Below are 9,302 nucleotides of genomic sequence, written 5' to 3' on the forward strand. Positions count from 1 at the left end.
CCCCTCAAAACGAGTGGCTGCTCATGGCTCAGACGGGCGCACGCTCTGCTGGGTCAAACACCAGCTGGACGGCCGGGCCCAAGGGCTAGTGGCGAACAGAGCTAAATCCAGCTGGTGACTGGTTACAAGTGGCATTCCCCAGGGCTCAGTGTTGGGGCCACTTCTGTTCAACATCTCTATCAATGATCTTGATGAGGAGATAGAGTGCACCCTCAGTAGGTATGCAGACAACACCAAGTTGGGCAGGAGTGTTGATCTGCTTGATGGTAAGAAGGCTCTACAGCGGGATCTGGCCAGGCTGGATCGATGGGCTGAGGTCAATAGCATGAGCTTCAACAAGGCCAAGTGCCAGGTCCTGCACTTGGCCCACAAAAGCCCCATGCAACGCTAAAGGCTTGTGGAAGAGTAGCTGAAAGCTACTAAGGTGAAAAGGACATGAGAGTGTTGGTCCACAGCTGCCTGCATTATGAGTGAGCAGTGTGTCCACGTGGCCAAGGCCAACAGCATCCTGGCTTGTATCAGAAACAGTGTGGCCAGCAGGAGTAGGGAAGTGAACATCTCCCTGTACTCAGCACTGGCGAGACCACACCTCGAGTACTGTGTTCAGTTTCTAGCACCTCACTACAAGAAAGACATTGAGATGCTGGAGCATGTCCAAAGGGCAACAAAGCTGGTGAAAGGCCTAGAGCACAAGTCTTACCAGGAGTGGCTGAGGGAGCTGGGGTTGTTTAGCCTGGAGAAAAGGAGGCTCAGGGGAGACCTTAACACTCTCTACAGCTACCTGAAAGGAGGTTGTAGAGTGGTGGGTGCTGGTATGTTCTCAAAAGTAACAAGCCATAGAACAAGAGGAAATGGCTTCAAGTTGCACCAGGGGAGGCTTAGATTGGATTTTAGGAAGAATTTCTTCACTGAAAAGTTTATCAAGCCCAGCAACAGGCTGCCTAGGGAAGTGATTGAATTGCCATTCACAGACATTTAAAAGTTGTGTGGTGCTTAGGGACATGGTTTAGCAGTGGACTTGGCAGAATTACGTTAATGGTTGGACTTGATGATCCTGAAGGTCTTTTCCAACCTAAACAATTCTATGAGTTCCAGAACAAAGCCAGGGTATATAGTTTGTTTTAGCATTTTCTCCTGATAAACCCCAATGTGTTAGACCCCATTTCCTTTCCAAACACAATGCAGTAAAAGTAATCTTCAGAAGCACTTTGTGATCTGCAGCTATTTTGGAAGACAGCTGTACAGAGAAGTGAAGGATGGGTTTTATACACTGCCAACAGAAGGGCACATTGTGACAACATTATCAACACTGCTTTGGTCTGCAGAGTTTACACGTTTGAAAGCTATAGAAGTTAATATGAGTTTTGTTGATGAAGCAAAGGGAAAAAAAAGCACATATCCTCTGTTTTATAGCCGTGACGAGACACAGTACAGCAACTTTATACCAGTCACATCCACACCAGGAACTTGCAGCAGAATTAAATACTTGTTTCCTGTCAGCTTCATCTGTATCTTACAACTGGCCAGGCCTTAAAGAGTTTTTGTAGAAAATAGGTTCCTTTACAGGTTAACTTAAGAACAAATTTATACTGAAAACCAGATAGCTTTTTTTCCCCCCTCCCTTGTTTAGTGAGGACACTAAACAAATCAAATCTTCACACCCAAATACCATATCACACACCAAGACCATGAAAACCACCAGCTCACAGGACTCCTTCAGCATCCCAAAGTATCACAGGACTCTGAGGTTCCTCTCACACACACACACACACACACACACACCTTTCTCCTCACTTCTTACTTCATTTTTCCCTTTAAAAACCATGGCCATTTTTCCTACTTTTATTCTTCTGACTGACCTCCTTGTCCTTATTCTTTTCAGAACCTTAGGTTTCTCCTCACCTTTATTCCTTTGTACCTCTACAGCCTAATGTCCTTGTCCCTCCTTGCACTGTTTGCTATGTCCTCACTGAAGGTCGAGCTTGCAGGAGATGCTTTACTAAAGGGCTTTTACAACTGACACCTGAGGAGTTCCTGCCCACCAGCATCACCTGATGGTACCAGTTCATAACTGTTCTTCTGACTCCAGCTGAGTACAGTGACAGGAGAAAATACAGAAATTGTTGCTGAATGGTAAAACCACCACCAGCTGTTGTGGTCAGTGTGGCAGGGAACAAGATACTCAGAAGACAGGACACCATATTGCTCCTTGCTCATTATAACCTCCTGACACTTGGCAGGAGGAAGAGAAACAGCACATTTCTTCAGTCCTGGGTTAAGGACACCCTATCTGGAGGCCAACAGTCATTGCTGCCGTTGCTAATCCCACAGGACAAGGCCCAGAGGCAGACCAGCACCTTCTGACAAGAAGAAACATTGTCTTCCTGATGTGAAAGGACCAGGTGCATTATACTGCAGGTCATTTGAGATGGAGAACAGGGTGTTGTTCTTGTATTAAAATCCCCGAGATGCCTTCATTTTTGGCAAGCAGCATAGTGAGCACAGCAACCTTTGATCTTCCCAAGACTGGTCCAGGTGGAAACACCCCCCCCGCGCAACTGTTTGTCAACAGGTACAACAGGCTAAAGCGACAGCCATGGCCCTGCCACTAAGGCAACCACACCCCATGTCTGCTTTGCAGGCACAAGGCATGCAGCCAAACAATTCTTGTCTCTGGGTAAGATCAGCCAGATACTGCAGAATCAGTACAAACTCCACAGCACACAGGAAAGCATCAGTGATTTTATTTCGCACATCTCAGACTGTAGCCTCAAGCTCAGCTGTGGAAGCCACAACTTGACTTTCAGCAAATTACACTCACCAGCTTTATTGCAACACCAGGAGTTCACACATGGTCCTACAGGACTGCATCACAAACCCCGCTATGGGATGGAATCCATACTTGGCTGTAGAAGCCACCGACCCCCCTCTGACAGAAAGCCACCCTCACCAACAGACATCACCACAGGCAGGGGAGCTCAGGTTTGCTATTTTTCAGGTGTCTCTCACCTCACAGTAAAATAAAACTTTCTCAGGTTTTACTGGGAGAAAGACAAAAGCAAAAATTAAGAGATAAAACCACTTAGAAAAAGTAACACCTAACTTCACATCCCTAGCCCACAGCATTGACAAACATGTGAGTTCTTCCACTTTACTCCAGAGATCTGCTCTCTCCTCCCCAGCACCACAAAAAAGCTCCCTTACAATTAATTACCAAGACTTGTGATTAATGCTTATTTAGTTTCCACCCTCCCCCCAAGGGAAAAAAGTATTTAAGAAATTTCACTCACCTTTTAGAGAGCTATACTGAATCACACTCCATCTCGCTGTAAAAATGAAAATTATACCACATATTTGCATTCAATTTAACTTGACTTGAATGTGCTGTGAGACATTCTTCTCCCTCAATTTGAAAACCCAAAGGATCTATTTTCCTGAACCACACTTGATTTTTTAAGAGAACAATAAAGTGCCTTATTTCCACAACAGCTAACAATTACCAAATTTGCTATCCAATGCGCTTAAAATGAAATTTAAAAATAATTACATAAGCAATATTTATTAAAGAATTCCAAGCTCAATTCAATATTCAAGTTTCAAAAAATTGACCTATAACTACTTTTAAGGGAAATTTTCAGCATGGCAAGGCCCATGCTTAATATATCCATGGTTATATAAAACTTCTGATGAAAGAGAGAACACTTCCCTGTTTCTCTGCCTCTTGCCAAATACTATTATTCTTGGAAAGCAGCCAGAGCAGCCCTGTGGCGGTTAAGACCCACAAACCACATCCGCAAACGTCTGACACACAAGAGAGCACATGAATCTCACTTCTGCAGGTGTCTGAGTCCATTCAGCCACTGCTGCCCTTGTGGGTATTGCACACCCTTGTGAAATGCAGCATCCGATTTTGAGCAGTCTGAGTTACTTTACACTTCATAACATATTCTCTCAGTATTCAATTCCTCAGTTATTCCCCTAGATTCAACAGAAGAAAAATGTTCCTGATAATGATTAAAGCCACCATCAAGTATCAACAGATTATTTCAGTACTATGGTAATTAGGATCAGTCAAGAAAAAGGATCGGAATTTTAAGTCCTTTCATAATTTCAGACATAAGAGCAGTTACATTGATTTCAAGTTACCATGAGAAAAAAGGCACTAAAAAGCCATGCTAGCAACAGGAATGCAGGGTCACATGAAGTGTTCAGCCCTTGCTCTATCCCCCTGTCAGCAGTCTACTATCATTAGCTATTCCACTATTTCATTATGTTTAAATACCATAACTAATGGAATTTTAAGGAACATGCTGGCTTGCATTAGCTCTCAAATGTTTCCCACTTCTTTTTTTTCCCCGATTCCTCTCTTTCCATTTAATTTTTTTCTTCTTGGCTCATTTCCCATTTTCTTTCTAATCACATCTGCCCTTAAACACAGTAACATTTTAACATGAATTTTCTTAGCAAATGAGAAAGTCTCTTAATCATTAAACACTTAATGTATAAGCTTTCTGAAAATCTATGGGGTTATAAAAAAAGCCAATCTGAATTCCAGAATACTTCTGTTGCAATAATAATTTGGGGCTAAGAAACTTTTTAGAAAAGCAACACAACCTAGGTACAAACCTGCCTGTACAGCCCTACAGGGAAAGTAATCTGCACAATGTAGCTTCTGTGTCACAGAAACCAAGCAGTTGCCGTTTCAGTGTTAAAGAGGAGAAAACCAACCAAAGCCAAAGGAGAGCTTTCCAACAAGCAAGATTTCAGAGTAAAAATAAAGCATATATCTTGTTTAAAGGTAAATTCGGCAGCAAATTGTGGAGTTTTTACTATCTGACAATGCTAGGAAAAAAAAAAAAACATACATCTCCCACAACTTAATGTACCCACAGATGAACAAATCAAAGAGGAAAGGAAAAAAAAATTCCAAACAGGTTAGTGCAGCAACCAGCTGCAGAGTCTTACCAACATCCAGGCAAGAAATCTCTGAAGAATATTGAAGTATTCAAAACATTAGCTTCGTTTTCTGGCTACTGTGCAGATAAAGAGGAACTTTACCCAAAAGACCCTCATAACAGTGGTAAGTATGGGGGAGGAATGTCACCTATTTTGGAAAAAAAAAAAAAGCAAAACAAAGCAAAAAACAACCCACACAACATGTCATCCTTTCTATAACAAAAAAAGACTACATTATACTTATGTAGAGACTTAAAAACAGCATACATCCATTCAAACTGTATTTATTTAATTACACTGTAATGCAAATAAGTTAGGTCCACATAAACTCCATTTTGTTGTATGTACAACCTATGTCATTAGCAAGCTGCTTGAGCCAGCTGGTCTAAGTGTCTGCCTCCTCCTCTGGAATGTATCTTCAGACACTTTCTCTGTCCATCAGCTGGGTCTGGAACAGGACCACCACATCCTTCATCCCCAAAGTAAACTGAAAGGGGAGGAGGGAGGAAAGTCAGATTTGCAGCACATACTTCATTTTAAATGGCTATTTGTAAAACAAGTCTGGAAGAAAAGCCCTGTAAATGTACAGAATAAATGCCAACCCACAACATACTGAAATAATACCACCTTCAAAGTAAAATTTAAGCCCATAGCGCATGAACATGTGCTCAGAAAAATGAGCATCTGTAAGCTTTGGATTAGACCAAATACAGGCTTCTGGTACCTATGCACATACACTCTGGTATGAAAAACATACTTTACGCTGTGCGGAGACACACTCGATGGACCAAGAAAAAAGCCTCGAGCTGCTAGTGAAGCTAAACATGGAAACACTGTTGGCAAACAAACAACTCCAGCAAGTTAGTTCTTAAGACCACAAAGGATGTTACTGAAATTGTAACATCGTCCTGACATCCTTTTTTAAAAAAATATATTTTCTGCTGTTAAAAGTAGCTCCCTTGAACAGTTGAATCCTAAAACCAGGATTTCTCTGCATTGTAACTGTGTGAAGCTAGTTGTAATATATCTCTTTGCAAACAGTACAGTCCATCAACTAGTTGTCTTTGGAATACCGGGTTCTGCACAGTAACCAAAGCTACTTCAACAAAAACAGAAAAAGTCACACTTCCTTCAGAATTTTAATTTGATCCACAGAAGGCCTCCAATTAAACTTACACACCACAGGAATTCAAGTATTACTAATGCCATGACATTGCAGTGCTAACAAACAGTCCCCCAAGAAAGAGGCAGCATGAGCAAACATGCTTTGCTTCAAAAAAAAGGGTATAGCTCTTTATTTCATGCAGCTTTTATGCAGTTACTAACGTATTTATAAAGACAGGACACTGGAATTTGTTTTAAATTTGTGCCAGAAAGCAAAGAAGTTATCCCCCATGCAGAAACTTGCATAAACTAGGTTTACAACGGATTAGAAGTGCAGCTCCCACTCAAAAGGTACAGAAGTCTCATATATTTAAAGCCATGCAAGATTAAGAGACAGGCTCTTCCAAGAACTTGTGTTTTGCCACCTTCTCGTTTGCATTTCTAAAGAAACAGGAACCAGGACCAGCTATGCTTTCATCCTAAACAACTAAAAATAAGGGGTGAAAGCAACTTTGCAGCTGCTGCTGTCCAGAACAGTAACTATCTGCATTGGGTTTGCATGTAAGCTTGGAACCAATACATACCTCCAGATACTTGGCTCAGGCATTCCAGGATCTGCACCTCTCTTAAAACCTGAAGTGAAACATACATACATATAAATATGTATGTGCAGACTCCTACATAGTTAAATCACTAAATTCCTCCAGCCCACTAAGTTGCAATAAAAAACATGAAAACTACTGAACAGAGAACTGTAATTTATTAAGTTGTGTACCAGCCTGAATAAAAGTTGTACATTCTTGTCAGGGTTAGAAAGCAGAGAAAACATGGGGGGGGGTTGTTTCTTTCAGGTTTGTGGCTTGGTTTGTCATTTGGTTTTGGTTGTTGTTGTTTTGGTTGGTTGGTTTTTGTTTGGTGCGTAGGCTTTTTTGGAGTTAGATTTGGGGTTTTTTTGGTGGTGCTGGTTGTTTGTTACTTCGATCTTTATCTGACTTAAAACTCCGGGTCAGCTACGTTCAGAAAGCAACCTAGCAAGGCAGCTCCAACAGCAACACCTCTGACTGCGATAAGCAAGCACTTTGAGGTCCGACAGGCCATGTTGTACAATGACATGTGATGCAGAACTTAAAAGTAATATTTCAGTAACAGTTCACTCTATTTAGAATGACAGATTTCTAAGCGTTAAAGCAATTAAACCTAAAATTTTCTAATTTTACTGATACTTTTTGAAAAGCTACCTAGTGCAAAAGCTTGCAAAGAAACAAGATGTTTGTCAATCTCCTCACATGCGGAAAAATGAAAAGAAAGTTAATTACAAGGAGTTCATCCCCAGCTAACAGCTCAAATATCAATTGACTACAGCAAACACATACTAAAGAAGCAACTGAAGATTCAGAGTCTGAAATATCTTTGCCCACTGGACTGTAAAATAAAAGTCCTAAAGCAGAAGCATGCAACTCGTGCCCTATTTGCACTCTCCCCCACACTTCCTACCTAGAAATGGATAAATACATTATTTCTCTCATTTCTAGTCAGCTTGCCTGAAACATAGGCCATGAAGGTTAAAGGAAAAACTTCCATTAACTTCACAGGCAGTGGGTTAACTCTTTGAAGATAACCTTGTGTGATCTGAGATTACTAAACTTCCTGACCCACTCACTCTGCCTGCCATACTGTCCAGTAAAATGGCTTTGAAATTCATGAAGCTGTATTAGGAGTCTCAGTCTGTGTGTGTGAACGTTTCCGGCTTTCCCCTTCCCACTCCAGTACTTAATAATCATGACAGCTTTAACAAAACTGCAGTGGTCTGATTTACCTACTTAAAACAGGGGCAGCCACTTCAAAGCAAGTTTCAAAACACACCAAAAAAAAATCCCTGACCAGTGTCCTATAATTGCACATTCACAAACCAGGCTTCCTTGCTCATCTTGACCTAGAAAGCCTTTCAGAGAAAGTTAAAAAGTTCAAAATTCCCGAGTTTTCTTGCCTAGTTTTAGTTTAACATAAATTTCAGATACACAGGGGTCAATAAAAAATTTACCTCGAATCAGTGACAGCAACAACTGTGTAGCCTCTTGCCCTTCCACTGCCTCACAACCTCCCTCTCAGACTCAAATATAATGCCAGTACAAAGTAGGTTCTTATAATTCTACAACCTGAGTCCATGCTATCTCCTCCAAATACCTATGGCAAGCTAAGGCAGCACCTGTACGCCTCCCTTCCATCTGCTTACACTTTGTCTTCATGACAGTAGACAAATTTATAAGACGGCAATTGGTTTCTCACCAATATACAGAAACATACTAGGCACCCTAATATTAGGCAGCTACAAACAGTAAGATGGCTTTAGATGACTTGACAGAACTTATTTAATTTCCTCTGGTGACACTCAGAACAAAGAGCATCTTCCCCATACTTACAGATACTGTCATAAAAGTAAAACCAAAATAAAACTTCAGCAAGAGCAAAACTAGGTCGCAAAGCACTGCTGAAATGCCCACCTGAAACTTATCAATTTAAAATAACCGATAAACTAAAAATGGAAACGTGGTTAAACATTAAACCTAGTACTGCAAATTAGTTTTCTATTTCGTAGCACTTGAAGTGACCTCTTTTACTTGTAGGTGTTAAAGCACGCACGTAACTGTCGAAGAGATCAACTTTTTCCTGACTCTTATCTACTGTATGTTGAACCCCCTTCAGATTGGGCACTGCATTCCTCTCAATTAAACTAACCGATCAGCTTTGACTATAAACACACCAAGCTCCCAACCCTCTTCAAGTTTGCATTCAACGCCAAGAAATGTCAGCCCATTTGAGACGCTTTTCCCAAGGGAGCAGGGACAGAAACTGAGCCAGACGAACCCAGGGTTCAGCCTTCCTGGGACCCCTCACTGTAAACTGCTGCACACGCGTAGGGCCTGAAGCCGATGAGGCCCTTTTACAAAGGCAGCTGGTGGCACACAGGCCAAACGCGGAGGGAGAGCTACCATGCGGCAGCGGCGCCCAGCCGACCCCGCGCTGCAGCAAGCGAAGTACACGCAGGGCGCCAAGCTCCCGCCAAGCGCTCCGGAGCGGGCCGCCAGCGGGAGCCACGCCATTTTGGGAGAGACCGTCCCCTGTACCTAGCTGGAAATTCAACCCCAGCCGCCGGCTGGCAACCCCGGAGCGGAGCCCTTGGACTCGGACAACGTCCCCCTCACACGCACCGACTCCCTGCTGCAAGAAGCAGCATTAGTAAC

This window comes from Merops nubicus, unplaced genomic scaffold, assembly GCF_000691845.1.
Source record: "Merops nubicus isolate BGI_N331 unplaced genomic scaffold, ASM69184v1 scaffold15257, whole genome shotgun sequence".
Lineage (NCBI taxonomy): Eukaryota > Metazoa > Chordata > Aves > Coraciiformes > Meropidae > Merops > Merops nubicus.